The sequence below is a fragment of the Halictus rubicundus genome, chromosome 10 (genome assembly GCF_050948215.1).
Source record: "Halictus rubicundus isolate RS-2024b chromosome 10, iyHalRubi1_principal, whole genome shotgun sequence".
In the NCBI taxonomy this organism is placed as follows: Eukaryota; Metazoa; Arthropoda; class Insecta; order Hymenoptera; family Halictidae; genus Halictus; species Halictus rubicundus.
This window is the reverse complement of record NC_135158.1, coordinates 15,381,168-15,395,580: the sequence shown is the minus strand read 5'-3', so window position 1 is coordinate 15,395,580 and position 14,413 is coordinate 15,381,168. Positions and strand designations below refer to the sequence as shown.

Here is a 14,413-nt window from a genome sequence, read left to right as displayed (position 1 = left end):
GGAGAGAGAGTCACGATATCAGGATCAAGTAGCGCCCGTAAAATCGTTGAGTATGTCGATGATCGTGCCGACGCAAAAATATGCTTCCGTTGCCGGTGACTGCAGTCGACACCTGTACGGAAGCGTACATTGAATGCCTCGCTATTAATATGCAGTCGTACGGACGATTAAACGTGGGTTCACGGCGACCCAGCCAATAATTATTTGCGGCATAGTTGCGTTGCTCCGATGCCCAAAACCGCATTCGACGCTCCATCGTCAGCTGCATCGGTAGCGTCGACGCGCGATTCGACAGGTATTATTCTCTGCGAAATATTCCGATTGCTCTTCTTCGCGCGATCAACCAACTCAAAATACACCGGTGAACTAAATTATAAAACATCCTCCGAATCTCCAGACTACTTGACATTTTCGATTTCGATCGAATTTCCAATCGAATTCTTAACATCACGAACTTCATGCGATCTTGATTCCACAGTCTTGACTCAACGTCGCATTTAACCCCGGATAACAAACACAGTGAAATAGTCATTGTAAAATTTAACACTAGGTTTACCCGTCAAAATGGCGGGTTCTAATATTTTTAATGCACGATTATTGAGATTGTGAAGATTCATCTACGTGCAATTACTCAACAAACTTATTTCTTGGATAGGCGCATTCTTCTTATTTTTATAAAGTAATGTAAAATACTCGCTTTTAATGCTCCTTAAACCTAGTGTTAAACTTTTTCTTGTTTCGCATTATGCAAGCCCAATTGTATTATTTTTGTTCAAACTGGAAGCTTGCTATACTGCATTCGATTTACGAGAAGCTCGATAACAAAATAAACGGTTTCGTTTCGCACAGAATGCTGTTTAATATGAACGCCATATTAAGCGGCCGCTCCGTTAATGTCCCGAATGTCTTATAATATCGTAGTCCCATTATGTCAGCGAATGATCGCAGTCGGTCGGTGTTTTTGTTCCCGTTCGATTGGTCGCGAGCAGTCGGCTTTATTTAGTTTCAAATATCTATATCGGCGAGCAAACGCGGAACACCGCCGCTTGATAACTATCTGATTCGATTACTTGGGAACGCGGTCGGCCGCGCAAGCCTGCGAGCGCGATTATTCTAAATGACGCGGCCGTCCCGTCGATTTCCATGATAATCGCGCGCGCGTGTCCGAATGCCGGGGACACGGCGAAACCAGAGAAATACGGCGAACGAGGACAATCATAAAAGCTTTTAATGATCAGTGCCCCTCATTGAAATGCTGGTTTTTTTTTTTTTGTCACGTGTTCAGAAATATCGGACGAGGTTCGACGAATTAAAACCGTCCCGGCCTCCGTGCTCCACCGACGTTGTTACAATTTCTTTCCGCGTAACAAATTATTTTTATCGCCACCAAGCTCTCCCGACGACGCGTGCCGTACACAAGAACTTTATAATCAATCGTTCAAGTATGTTCAACAATCCTTAACACGTTGATCCGCAGCTCACGACCTGCAGAAAATCCAACAGAACCGAAGTAATTTGGTTGATGAAACTGAAACCGGCAAAAATTTACCGAACCTCATGTGAAATAATATTGTTGTTCTTTGAACAATAATTTGTGTAAGATGGGAGTACTGCGTCGATGTTCCGAGCTTTCTGAAATACGTTAATATTTCATCACTGGATTGCGAATGTTTATGCAATTTTCCATTTTCGTAGAGAAAACTAGAACTGCCGAGCCCTAAACGTGACTTAGATTTATCCCTTTATAGTAACAGCAAGATTGAGTTTGCTCAAGTTTCATACGATTTTTATGGTAACACGTACTCCAAAGAAGAGATATATTAAAAAATTTCACAGTTTCACTAATCGTGAAAGAAAAAATCATCCACCAGTCATTTTGACTGGTTCGGTAGTTCTAGTGTTAAGAACCCGAAATCACATGAAATTTTACTTTCAGTGTGAACAGCCATTGTAGATCCAAAACACACAGAAATCGTACCAAATTCTACTGTATTTTATGTTCTCGGATTTTCTGAAAATGTTTACAAGTCACAAATGCATAAAGTCCCGCACTCTGTTCGTCACAAATCATAACGTCCGCCGGTAATCTGACCTTGTCTAATCAATTTCGAAATATTCGGCAGAGTCAGCGCAGCGCGCGGACGTTCACGAAGGGCTAATAAGTGGTCCGCGTTGTCGAGGTTCCGGTACTTCGGATTCGCAAATTCTCCGGCATTATGCCCGCTCTCGGGCCAGTTCTCATCATCTCGTCTAATAGATGTACAATTTCGAGCCACGCCGGGCCGCATCGCTCGGACAAAGGCTCATCAACTGCGCGTCCCGCCGCACGATTTGCATACAAGGGTTGCAAAAATGACTTCAAAGGGTGACGGCCGTTTCGCAGGCGGGCAGGCAGGCAGGCAGCCAATCTCCGGCATTACAAGTCCGCGCGCGCGGGGCTAATCCGCCCTTAACACATCCCGAAAAAAGGCTTACACTGTAAACGAGGCAATTAACAAACACCGTCCTCTAATTAGAAGGACTTTAAACCAGTACAGCCCCCCTCTTTCTCGTCGGTCGCGCGATACGGGCATTTCATAAACTGCCGGCGTTACTCGATTTAACCGGAAGACTTCGTTTACCCTTTCCAACCGGGCCGAGTTCACAATTGCAAACCCTCACCGATACACCCTCGGCTGGTCCGGCAGCGGGTGTCTCCTCGGCGACGGAGAGGAGCGCCGGCAAAAAATTTCTTTAAACGCTCGCTCATTGGTTATGCGCCAATGAGCACTCAAAGAACGGAGAGGCAATCCAGCAGACACTCGTTTCTTCGGGGGGAGACGGTCCCCGCGCCGCGCCCTCGTCGTCGTCGTCGTCTGTCACCTAAAAGAGGACGGAGAGGAAGAGAAATCTCCCGCGGAATGTCTCCCGCAGCGAGTTCGACGACGAGGTTTCCACCTCTCCTCGTCGCGGCTGCACTCCAGGCAACCATTCCGCGTGTTCTCCCACGGCTTCACGGTGCCGACGACACGCGGTGCGGCGCACCCTGGCTTCCTCGAAGGGATGCTGCCAATGATATCGCCCCTGGTTCCTCCTGTGTGTGCGTGCGTTCGCCACCGTCGACGCGGTGCGGCGCGGCCAGAGGAGGAGAAGAGGGCAAACGTGGCACGTACTAATGCCCCGACCGGCGACTAAAACGAATGATTTGTGAGGGTGGCTTAAGCTTCGTTACCGCCGCGGCTCGCCCTCGCGGAGAGGTAAATGGAGGTGCGCTGCTAGGTGGTTGCTTTAAAAGCTACCCGCGAGAGCGAGACGGTGAGCTGCGGCCCAACTACGTTCGGTATAATCGAGGAAGCGAGATACACGGGAACAGTGAACCATGGGGAGTGGGAGAGAGAGAGAGAGGAGAGGAGGAAAGTCGAGTCGTCGGAAGAAAGATTGGAGGGGAGCGGGTACACCGGTGAACGGGTATACGCGATAAAAGAGAGATCTGACGATTTTAAACCGAGGAGAGACGGAGACGGTTTTAAAGCCTGATAGGGGGCCACGGGGCTCCAGAGGGAGGGAGAGAGAAAGGGGTAGGGTTAGAGCGAGAAGCGAAAGGTGACGCGCGGAGGGAGGGAAGGTTACAGTCCCGTCTCATCTACTTGATTGCATCGCCCGGATTACAGCCAGGCTTTAACGCATCCCCCTCGGGACGCCTAGCGTGAAAACAAAAAGAGAACCCGACCGAGACACGAAAGGAGAAGGTCGGAAAAAAGAGGAGAGGCCGACGAACGGCTTCTTCTTCTTCTTCTTCTTCTTCTTCTTCTTCCCTAGGCTCTCCGCGCCACGGCAGCGGCGGCGGCGGCGGCTGCTTCGGGTGAAATTCCCCGAGAATAATTTTCACTTCCACCTTCAACGCCATCCCTACCCACCTTTGCCCCTCTTCGTCTTTTTTCCTGACTCCCCCGCGCTCCCCTCGCTCATTCGGTTCTTCTTCTTGTCCGCTGGTGTCGTTATCCCCTTTGAATCTCGGGGCTAAACCTTTTTCCCCGAACGGTAAGCAAAATCAGCTGCACGCGAAATCTTGCGGGCGATGCTAATATAATATGCGCGTCCCCGAGAAAGCTCCTTTCTTCTCGCCCTTTCCCCTCGCGAGATGAAAGCCATCTTCTTCGTCTCTCTCTCTCTCTCTCTCCCCTTTTCTCTCTGTGTGGCCATCGGCTCGAGCCCGAGGAAGTTTCGAAGTGAATTAATTTTTACTGACCAGCCCCGGCCAGCCGACTACCATCAGTTCACTCTCGAACTTCTCCGCGCCACGAGCCTGTTTAAATACCCCCGAATTTCAATTTATCTGTCACGGCCATATGTTTTAATTGTTCTCCTGTTCTCTCCATCGAACTGTTAGTTGACAGACACGCGTTCGGTTAACTTTCCGCGATTTAACGGGTCGAATGCGCACCAAGCAGCTGGTGTGAACAGGTTAAATTACACGTTGTTTCAATTATCGCGGCTCGCGTTCTTAGCGGCGACGACTCGCCGGGGAAATATTGAATAATAGAGTCGCGCGCGCGCGTGTGTGTTATTTTTATTTGTTCGCAAGCGCGCGAACGTTCCGAGGGAATCTAAATTAAATTTGCCGGTTTTAGTGTTGCTCTCTTGCTGGAGCAAAATTATTCTGACTATTCCGGGTTTGTTAAATTTTGTCCGAATTCCTATTAATGCGTGGTTCGTACAGCGTTTATCAGACTGGGGATTTTTATGCAAAACTGTCAGCTGTATTTATTTTCATTCTTAATCATTTTTCTCTGAAATTCTCGGAATCTTTCCTCGGTTTCATGTTTGTCGCAAGTTTGTATAGATCCGCAGTCTAGTGACCATTGAATAAATACACAATGGATTACACAATTCCGACAACGGACTTGGACAATTCTTATTTTACACAAAGATCCGCAGTCTACCGATTGTTTCAACCTGCGCCACGTTTGCATTGAACGACTATAAGATTATAAGTGATTATGCACGATTGATTGAACAAGACTAAAACTTTTCCGTACACCGAGTAGATGGTTATTGCGCGTATCAATTAAGTAATCATCGTGTACAGTCGGACACGCCGGACGCGAATGGAACAAGGCAGCAGAGAATCGACATTTTCACGTTCCCATTCTAGATTCATGCATTCGACCATTCGCGGAATTATAACCGAAGTGTTTCCAGCGTGTGCTCCGGTTCGTGCAAATCTGCCCTCTGTTTACGATCAGGAGCAAAGATTAAAACATTGTGTCCGTGCCAAGTAGGACGACATGCGCCGCACAATGTCGCACATGCGAGCAACAGTCTTGCTCGTTCTCCTTCGGATTCCGATGATAACAAGAGTTCGATTGTCGTAGCAGACAGACTCTCGCAATTGTATCGCAATATATATATATATCTGCGCATTCATTTGCGTGCAACAAATTAATTCGATTAGCATTACACGCGTCGACTGTGTTAACTAGGAATAAATAAGAGCGAACCAGGTGTGCGAACTGTACGTACGTGTACAACCGCTAATAGAATATCAGTGCGCAACGGTAACATGATTAGAGTACATACACGGTTCACTAAATGGTTACATACATCAAAGATGGAAGATTAAAATGTACAACTGTACGTTCGATTCGAAACGTAGAATTTTTTCAAATATTCTTTCCTTCGTCAAGCCTTAAACAAACTGTATTTTCTGTAACGTCGTGGGACTGTTGTTGGAAACAATTTTGTACAAGCAAAATGTCATAGTCTGCTAGTTATTAATATGCGATGCTAGTTGGAATTATTCAATCAATACATTCGATACCAAATATAACTTTTAATTCATCCAGGTCTCGGCGACATATATAGAGAAATCACTGTGCAACCGTTTGTGTACGGCGAATGCATGGCAGACTGCGTCTCCAACACATCGGTGGGTAAAATCGTGTTAAGGTCGTCGAGTTCGGTGAATGATTGACCTGTATAATTTGTACGAGAGGCGGCCAGTATTCTCTGGTCGATAACCCGATACACCATTCCTCGATGTCATTCTGTAAGCGAGTTCGAATTCCGAAGGAAATGCCAAGGATCGGTCGTTGCAAGTTTAGGAACAGCTGCGCCTGCAACCAACCTAACAACTGGATGAAAGCTTCTGCCAGAACTTAAATACATATATCATGTTCTAACGGGATGATGCACGCGCTTAATTTTATATAAGTGTCTGCCATCGTTCGATTTTACGAGGGCCGTTGAATTTTATACGCCGTGTGTTGTTTGTTCGAACTTACAAGGAAAGTTGAGGAAAGTCGTACAAAAAATCTCGAAACTGTGCGTACCATCGACCCCGTAATGCAACCCTATTTTTCGTTGGTGCCACAATTCGGTTTTAAAGACACGCCGAATTTTCTTTTACGCGAAATATCGAAAACAAAGTGAAAGCTTAACAAATGTATGGTTTTTGAGGCGTCTCTCACCACCCAATTTTTTAAATGTGTTATTCAATAATAAAGTGTTCTTCCCAATACTGAAATTTTCTGAAATTTCAAAGTAGTATTTGAGTAGTATTGATGTATTGCTTTATCGTGGACAACCGGTTAATTGATTGTAAACCAATGGCAAAGAAAGTAACATTTTTAATTAAAAACTTTGGTAAGACTTACTGTAAGAAGCATCCATCGATTTTCTTTACATCACAGAAAGATTAACTATTTCTGGTAAAGAATTGTTGCACGTGAACAGTATTTATGAGCAAAATTGAGCGTTCGGTCAAAGTGCTCGTTTAATTTAAATGATTAATTTCAACATTTTCAATCGCGTCGTTTATTTTCTCCTAGAAATCAATTTTCGTTTTAATATAACGGTAAACAAACCATTAGAGCGCCGTCGTGTGTGCAGAACTATAATAACAGCTTGTAAACGCCAAATTGAAGTTAAATATACCTCTAAGCGGTTCATGTTCGCGGAACTCTTCTCAAACAAGGAAGGCTCTAACGGCAAGCGTTTTCCATGATAACCACTTATTTTGGGATAAATCATTGCGGTTTCAACTTTTACACCACGAATTTTAATCGTGTGAAACTTTCAGTTGCGCCGACTGAAACTTCATTTAGCTTGCCACCACGTTTAATTCCTTTGGAAAAGTGTGCCTCGACGAACGGTGTACTGTATTATTACTATAAAATTATAGAACATTATTATTTGACATTTATAATCACCTGCTTTAACCCTTTGGACTTGTTCTTTCTGACGCACAACTAAAAATTACTATAATTCACAGAATTTCTACGTTACTAAATATGGAAGAAGAAAAATATAGAGAGAATAGAAAAGGTCGTATGTAACGAAAACATTCGAAATTAATAACGAATGGACAGGTGTAGAATGCTGAACTTCTGTAGTCAAAATGGCTACGAGCGCATACGGTTAAAATTTCATTATCATTTGGTGGGCTGGCAGGATGGGTCAGCTGCTAGGTCACCGCACTAGCAAGTCTCGATCAGCCCCTCGACAGACCTTTTCAACAAGGCTCACTTACACAATGCCACTCTCCTCACTCTTTTATAGCTTTGACTCCTCGCATGAATCGCAAACTTCGAAGTTTAGCTCGTGCTCGCGGAAGACCTACTTGGACTCGACTGACCTAGCACGGTCACTGTGAGAGACCTTGTGTCCTCTTCGCTAGATGCTGTTGGGTATTTTTTAAAACTCGAATAACACCTGCTGTACCGATCAAAGTAGCAAAGGATATCAATTCAACGCTCCATACAATTCTAATGTTTAATTGCCGAGGTGGATTCTGATATAACTGTTTTCTTTAGAATGCAGTAAAATGGCAAATGTAGAACTGTCACATTTTCTTAAGACCTGAATATTTAAATTCATTTCGATTTAGGTAATTAATGCTTTACTTAAAGCTACCCCGAAAGTCCAGGTTGTATGGTTGAATATTCAAAAAGTTGAAAACTGTCCGAATATTACTGTCCATCAATGGTCCATCATTAGCACAAGCCTAATTTTTCTAGGCAGACAAATCGGCAAGAAGGACGCCGAAAGGCGAGCAGAGATATGGCGGCGCGCATAACGCCCGGTTGTTGTGGCCACCATTGCAGAGCAATTCGAGGAGCTCGTTCGCCGGCTCTATTCATAGCTGAAATCACAGGGAGCGAAGGTGGCATTATGCGCGCAACAACGCGTATAATCATTCCTCGGAATCAGTACGTTTCTGTGTGTTGAATGTCCTGTGATAAAAATGCGAGGGATCGATCGGTCGCAGGTTCAGCAACAGCTGTGGCTTCGTTTCAGGCTGCCCTAACAGCTGGTGCCGAACCTCTCGCGTGTAGGCACGTGCACGACCGTGTTCGGCTCCTTATGCGCGTTTATGGCAGATGGCGAGCCGATCGTCGTGAAATGCTCCCAGCTCGATGCTTTCGCCGGGTTCGATGTCTTGCCGGTGGTAACGCGAACCGGCATAAAGTACAAACCACGTTACGATACATAATTCGGTCCCGATGCATAATTCGGCAAGCATATTCGGCTACCGCGCTTCCAACCAGTAGCCTGCTGCAACATTTTCACGGGACCGCCACATGTCGCCGCGATCATGTTACCACATTCCCGAAACGTTTTTTCGTCAGGACAACGCGCCGTTAACATTTGCGCTCCGTTCGGCTAGAATCGATCGGCCACGAAGAGTCAGCGTTCGTGACCACCCTTAAGGGCCCGGGATAGTCACGTCACTTTTTAATTAATCATTTCCATTCACAGCCTTCCAGATATTTTCTAGCGCGCGCTGCTCTCGATTTCATCCAGAAAACTCATCCAATGGCAGAAAAATGCTTGGATTCCACGGCACGCGCATCGTCAATTTTTGGCCTACTTCTTTTCGCTTATGTTACCAAATATCTGCATAATCTCGGCAGCTCCTGACCAGCGCGCGCTAGATTGAACCTTCCTCTTTCGAACGAGCCCTTTACCAACGACAAAATATTCTTACATAAGGACGAAAACTTGAGCCACGTGAAACCATTTTTTTACGGTAATGTAGTCACTCTACCTTATCGCGGATCTACGAAGACCTTAACGCTGCAACGCACTACTAATGATCTAGCGGGGAAAAAATCATGACTGAACTGTGGATCATTGTACAAAAGAACCTGTACAAAATATCTGTTTAATATGTCCACTGCTTTAATTAATCAATCATAAATGCATAAAATCCGCAGCCTAATCGTGACATCATATTTCACAAAAATGGCTAAACTAAAAATTATTATGATATTAACACTAGGTTTACGGAGCATTAAAAGTGAGTATTTTACATTACTTTATAAAAATAAGAAGAATGTGTCTATCCATTTTTTAAATAATATATACCTAAGGAAATAAGTTTGTTGAGTAATTTCACGTAGATGGATCTTCGCAATCTCAATAATCGTAAATTAAAAATACTAGAACCCGTCATTTTGACGGGTCCCGTAAACTTAGTGTTAAATATCAGACATACTTGGTTATATCGCTGTTTAAATTATTGGTGTTTTGAATAATGGATTGTCGACGCAAAGGTAAATAATAAATTAAGCTCCGTCCGTGAATATTTTAATTTCAAAATGAATAATAAAGAAGGGACGGACGGAATTTTGAAGAAATTTTCTTGGAAAATAGACTTGTTTTGTTGTGTAAATTTTTAATGAATTTTCCTTATTGTTCCCCGGTGAACATTGAACACATCATTAATTTTACAGTCTCCTGAAACGTTCTTTATTAAAACTGTCCGTTCTAATTTAGGAAAACTTGTTTGTAAAAAGTACAACAATATAGCGTGTGTACGTAAAAGAAATTGAATGGAATAAAAAATTCTTATGACACGCGGTTGGAGAAAGCAATTTGCTCAACATCTGGACGAAATATGGAGTGAACTCTTTTTTTCGGGCGGACACATTCGACTTGTACCAACAAAGAGTTACTTGTTCAGCCAAGATGTGTGGCTAAAAATTGAGTTTCATAAATTTCTATAACAAACGTACGAAGTTGGAACGATAAGACACAAGCGCCGGGTAGAGTAAATTTTATACCGAACGAGTTTCGACTGAGCTTACAAATTTTTATTCTACTAAGTTTTCATTCCTATTAATCTTTCGTCTCTTTTCAGTTCTAGGCATTTTGGAACGAACCTTTCACCCACTTAAACTTTCTTGCCAACTGTGTCGCAAAACTTTACAAGTGAAAGAAGTCAGAAGAGCCTGCAATAAATATCGGTTTTTAAAACATTTCTTTCTTTTAAAGTATAAATTCGAACTACCTTTGTAAATCCCTAAGGTACAGGTACGGAAAGCACAGTGGTACTTGCCCTTATATTTCTTTTATTGTGCACGTTTAGCTATCTGTGGAAATGTTTACCAACTAAATTAACGTTTAAGATAAAAGCTACAGTTTTAATAAGATCTGTTTAGACTTATCTTTGTCTAGAAAACAACTTAATCTTGAATCTGTTCTGACCAAGGATAAAAAAAATAACGTAATCAAAATGTCCATTTACTTATTCTTTAATATTGTTGTAGTACTGATCACGTAACAGTCTTCGGTATTCGTTACAACGACTTTGTTACAAACTGAATGCCTGCTATCGTTATAGAAAATTCTTTTTTCTCTGCTCAGCTTCGATAAGCTTGCAATGCGAGCAGATTTTTTGAAAAAAGTTCCTCGGTCCATCCTGTAAATAGAACGTATTAAAAGGTTCCATAGCTTTTTCGTTGCGAGGCTTTCGACCCGTAAGTCGTAAAACCGCGTAAATAAATCGGCAAACGCAGGGCAACGTAACCGTAAGTGGAAGCAATCACATCAACTATCAAAATCCGTTTGGGGTGCGAGCGGTTCTTTCATTTTTAAACCAACCGGCGAACAATTCGTTCCGGTAACCGGGCCAATTAAAATACCCCGGCCGTAATTGAAACTGGAGTGCCAGGAAAATTTCGTAAAACAAAGACATCAAACGTATTACCGTGCCCGGCGTGTAACACTTTTCCATTTAAAAGAGATAATCGCCGTCCGCGCTTTCACGAGCCCGTTTAAATATTTATATTGATCTCAACCTATTTCCCCAACAGCTGTGATGTTCCTGGGCCATGTTCACCGGCGGGCAGAGCCTATTTCCGTTGAAAAGGGCTATTGCATTTTAAATCCTCCGCGGATCTGTCGGCTTGTATAATTCAAGCACCAAAACCTACGGCTCTCGTGTCGATGATTGTACTTTCTGCAATTCGTTTAACCCTCTCACAGTTTTGTCCGACGGGTGGAAAGGTCGCGCATCTGATGTTTATCACACAATTCCGTTCGACACTGGTTAAACAAAGTTTCACCGAGTCATAAGAAGAAAAAATGTTCAGTCGATACAAAATATATTTGAACATTAACGCCAACTATAAATTGTTATATCAATATTAGTAAATAGGGTTTAAAAAACTGGGTAGGGCTGATAGGACTTTTATCGATCTCATTTCTTCTTAAATATGTACCTCGTATTATTTTCCCTACAATTATATCTTCCTAGAAGCTAATCGTTCCAATAGTTATTATTAGTACACTAAAATTTTATTATTAGCATATTAGTTTAGTTTTAGTATACGATTTTCCAAACGATTTATAATATAGGGTCATTCAAGTTGAAAATATCGAATAACGTTTTTTCACACGAGACTTTGTTTTCACAATCTTTTGTACCCTGTATAAATTGTGAACTGTATTTAGTAGTGCATATTTGTGCATGCAACATTATGACTGCGTCGTGTAACAAACTCTGTGAACATATTTCGTGGGTCTGTTTTACATGTACGTACATAATTGCAGCTGGTGCAGAAACATCGGCCCCATGCGGTCCCTTTCACTTATATCGTGAGCGAAAGTAATTTGGGGAATTGGGAAACAAACAACTTCTTTAATTGGTTCAAGGGCACAAGCGTTCACAAAATATTCTTTTTTCACTGTAAAAACTCGATTTTGTTCAATAATCTGTACTCGTCGAATTTTACTATACCAATTCGGTTTAAAGCAATAGTAAATAAATAAATAATTCTACTCGTTCAGTTTTTTTTATACATATTTTTATATTTTCATTTCGGGAACTCTGAAGTCCACTTTAAAATTGAACTATAAAACTTGGAGAAAACTTCGAAGAAATGTATTAAATAATCTTTGCCAATGATATCTATGCAATAGAATGTTTAAAAAATATGTTAAAAACTGCTTATTGATTGCTTCATTCAATGCTGCTCGGAATAAGTTAAATTGCAAATTCGGGAAATTATTCGTTTTCAGAGTGTAAGGAAAAGGCAAATAATATGCAGAAACTGTGTCGAAATTTACAGTTTAATCAAATCTCGCAGTGCAGTCTGGGACGGCGCTTCGACGGAATGTGGACATAAGGTGTGAGACTTAGTTGAAGATTCATTTATAGCATAACACTTCATGTGTCTATAATTTAAACAGTAGTTCGGAAACATAGAATTTCTTAGCGCCGTGAAACGGTAACGTGGCCAGCTTTAAGTTGAATCGATTATCAAAATAGGATAAAGTAGTATGTGCATGTGTGCGGCACTTATTCCAAATCGTAAAAAGGGGCTCCAAAGACATTCACCGCGAATTAAAAAGAATAATATTTCTCTTCATTTCGTTGCACGTTATATTCTTAGTGGACACATAGAAACCGTAATGAAAGTATTAACAATCAACGAAAAGAATGCTCTTCAATTAAAAAGCAACAAGGAGGACACGGAACAAGCGAAATAGGGTCAACAGGACATCTCGAAGAAGCAGTCTTCATCTTTCAAAGAATAATACCTTTAAAATGTCCAATTAATTTCTCCATCTTCGAGTTTCATATACATTTAAAGAACAATGCATGGAAACAACGGCAGAAGGAAAATGACTTCTTCAACAAAATCTTCTTTACTAACCCCTGTTTTGGGTAAAGATCGCTAGTGTAAAAAAAGGTGCCATAGTAAAAAATAGAATTTTTTTATTTTTCAATCTTTTTATTTTTTCAATTTGTTCTTCTTGTTTCTTATATTTCACTTACTTCGTTAAATCGCCGCTGCAACGTCCCATTCCTGCATCAGAAAATAGTATATTAATAATAACTGTATTTAACAGCTTAAAATGACTGACTACCACAGTTACCAAATACATTTAGTACAAATACACAGTAGGCAACATTATCCGTAACCTGGACAATAATTACCTTCCATCTTGGCTCGGACATGTGCATATACAGTCAGTCCCATAAGTATTCGTACGCTCTTAAAAATCGCATAACTTTGTCAATATTGGATTATACTACTTGAATTTTGTTGACAAGTTAGAACAATTGGATCACTACATAACGTGAGAAAAATGTTTGATTAAAATTGCAATTGGTCGAAATTCCAGAGAAAGTACTAAAAGTTGTATTTTGCAACTTTTTCATGCGGGCTTATATTAAAAATGTAAAAAGTACGTTTTCTACATCTGTATCAATTATACATATTCTGAATGTTTCATCTAAATCGGTCAACATTGCGCTGAGCTACAAACATTCAACGATGAAAACTTAAAAAAACATGGAAAAAGTTGCAAAATACAACTATTACTATTTTCTCTGCAGTTTCGACCAATTTTTGCAAAATATTTTGTTCACTTTATGTAGTGATCCAATTGTTCTAACTTCTAAAAAAAAAATTCAAGTGGTATAGTCCGATATTGAGAAAGTCATGCGATTTTTAAGAGCGTACGAATACGTATGGGACTGACTGTAGTTGCGTGCAAATAAACCTCACTAGACTGACATCACGTATGGATACCTAACGACCAACGGATACGGTCATCCGCATCGTTGTTTCGTAGGTTTGCGCAGATTGATTAGAGTTCACCGTGAGTTAACCAGTTGGTTGCAATTCGGATAGAAAATTTTTCGTCGCATGGATATCTGTCGCAATAAGTATCTCTGGTACTGTGACTCGAAAAATTCCACTGTACTAAATGGCGAAAGGCAGGAAAACCAGGTATTCTCGGACGATTTGGTCAGGAAGTGTCCTTAAATGGCGAAATCCTTCGGGGCGTCGCGTCGGTCCGGGGTGGCCACTCGGAGGAACGTACTGTTATAGCAAGCCTGTGAGATAATCAGTCGAACGTGTATTTACGATCAGACAAGGGGATCTTAACCCATTTTTCCGTCGATCGGGACGAGCTTACGGTAGCATGTACGTACGGTACGTAGAGTACGTAGGTGTGCGGGGGATAGCGTACGCGTGTTCGTAAGAAAGCAGCAGCAACCAGTCGTAGTCGAGAAAGCAGCGATTCGGTCTTCGAGGCTTGGTTCGAGGATCCGTCCGCTCCGGTGGAAGATCTTATCGACTAATTGGAGCACCATGCGACCGGCAATAGAGAGTCTCCTCCTCTCCCATCCTCT

The 14,413-nt window shown here is 42.0% G+C and overlaps 1 protein-coding gene and 1 long non-coding RNA gene across 3 annotated transcripts in view; one reads left to right on the top strand and one right to left on the bottom strand.

The window, feature by feature from the left end:
• The window catches only part of LOC143358319 (uncharacterized), a 418,334-nt gene that overhangs the window by 70,303 nt on the left and 333,618 nt on the right, over window positions 1-14,413 (top strand). The window lies entirely within an intron of this gene.
• Window positions 10,637-13,069, bottom strand: LOC143358336 (uncharacterized). The gene is made up of 3 exons (XR_013082943.1): window positions 12,924-13,069; window positions 11,064-11,390; window positions 10,637-10,684 (listed from the first exon to the last, which is right to left on the bottom strand). It is a non-coding gene; the product is annotated as an uncharacterized LOC143358336 (long non-coding RNA).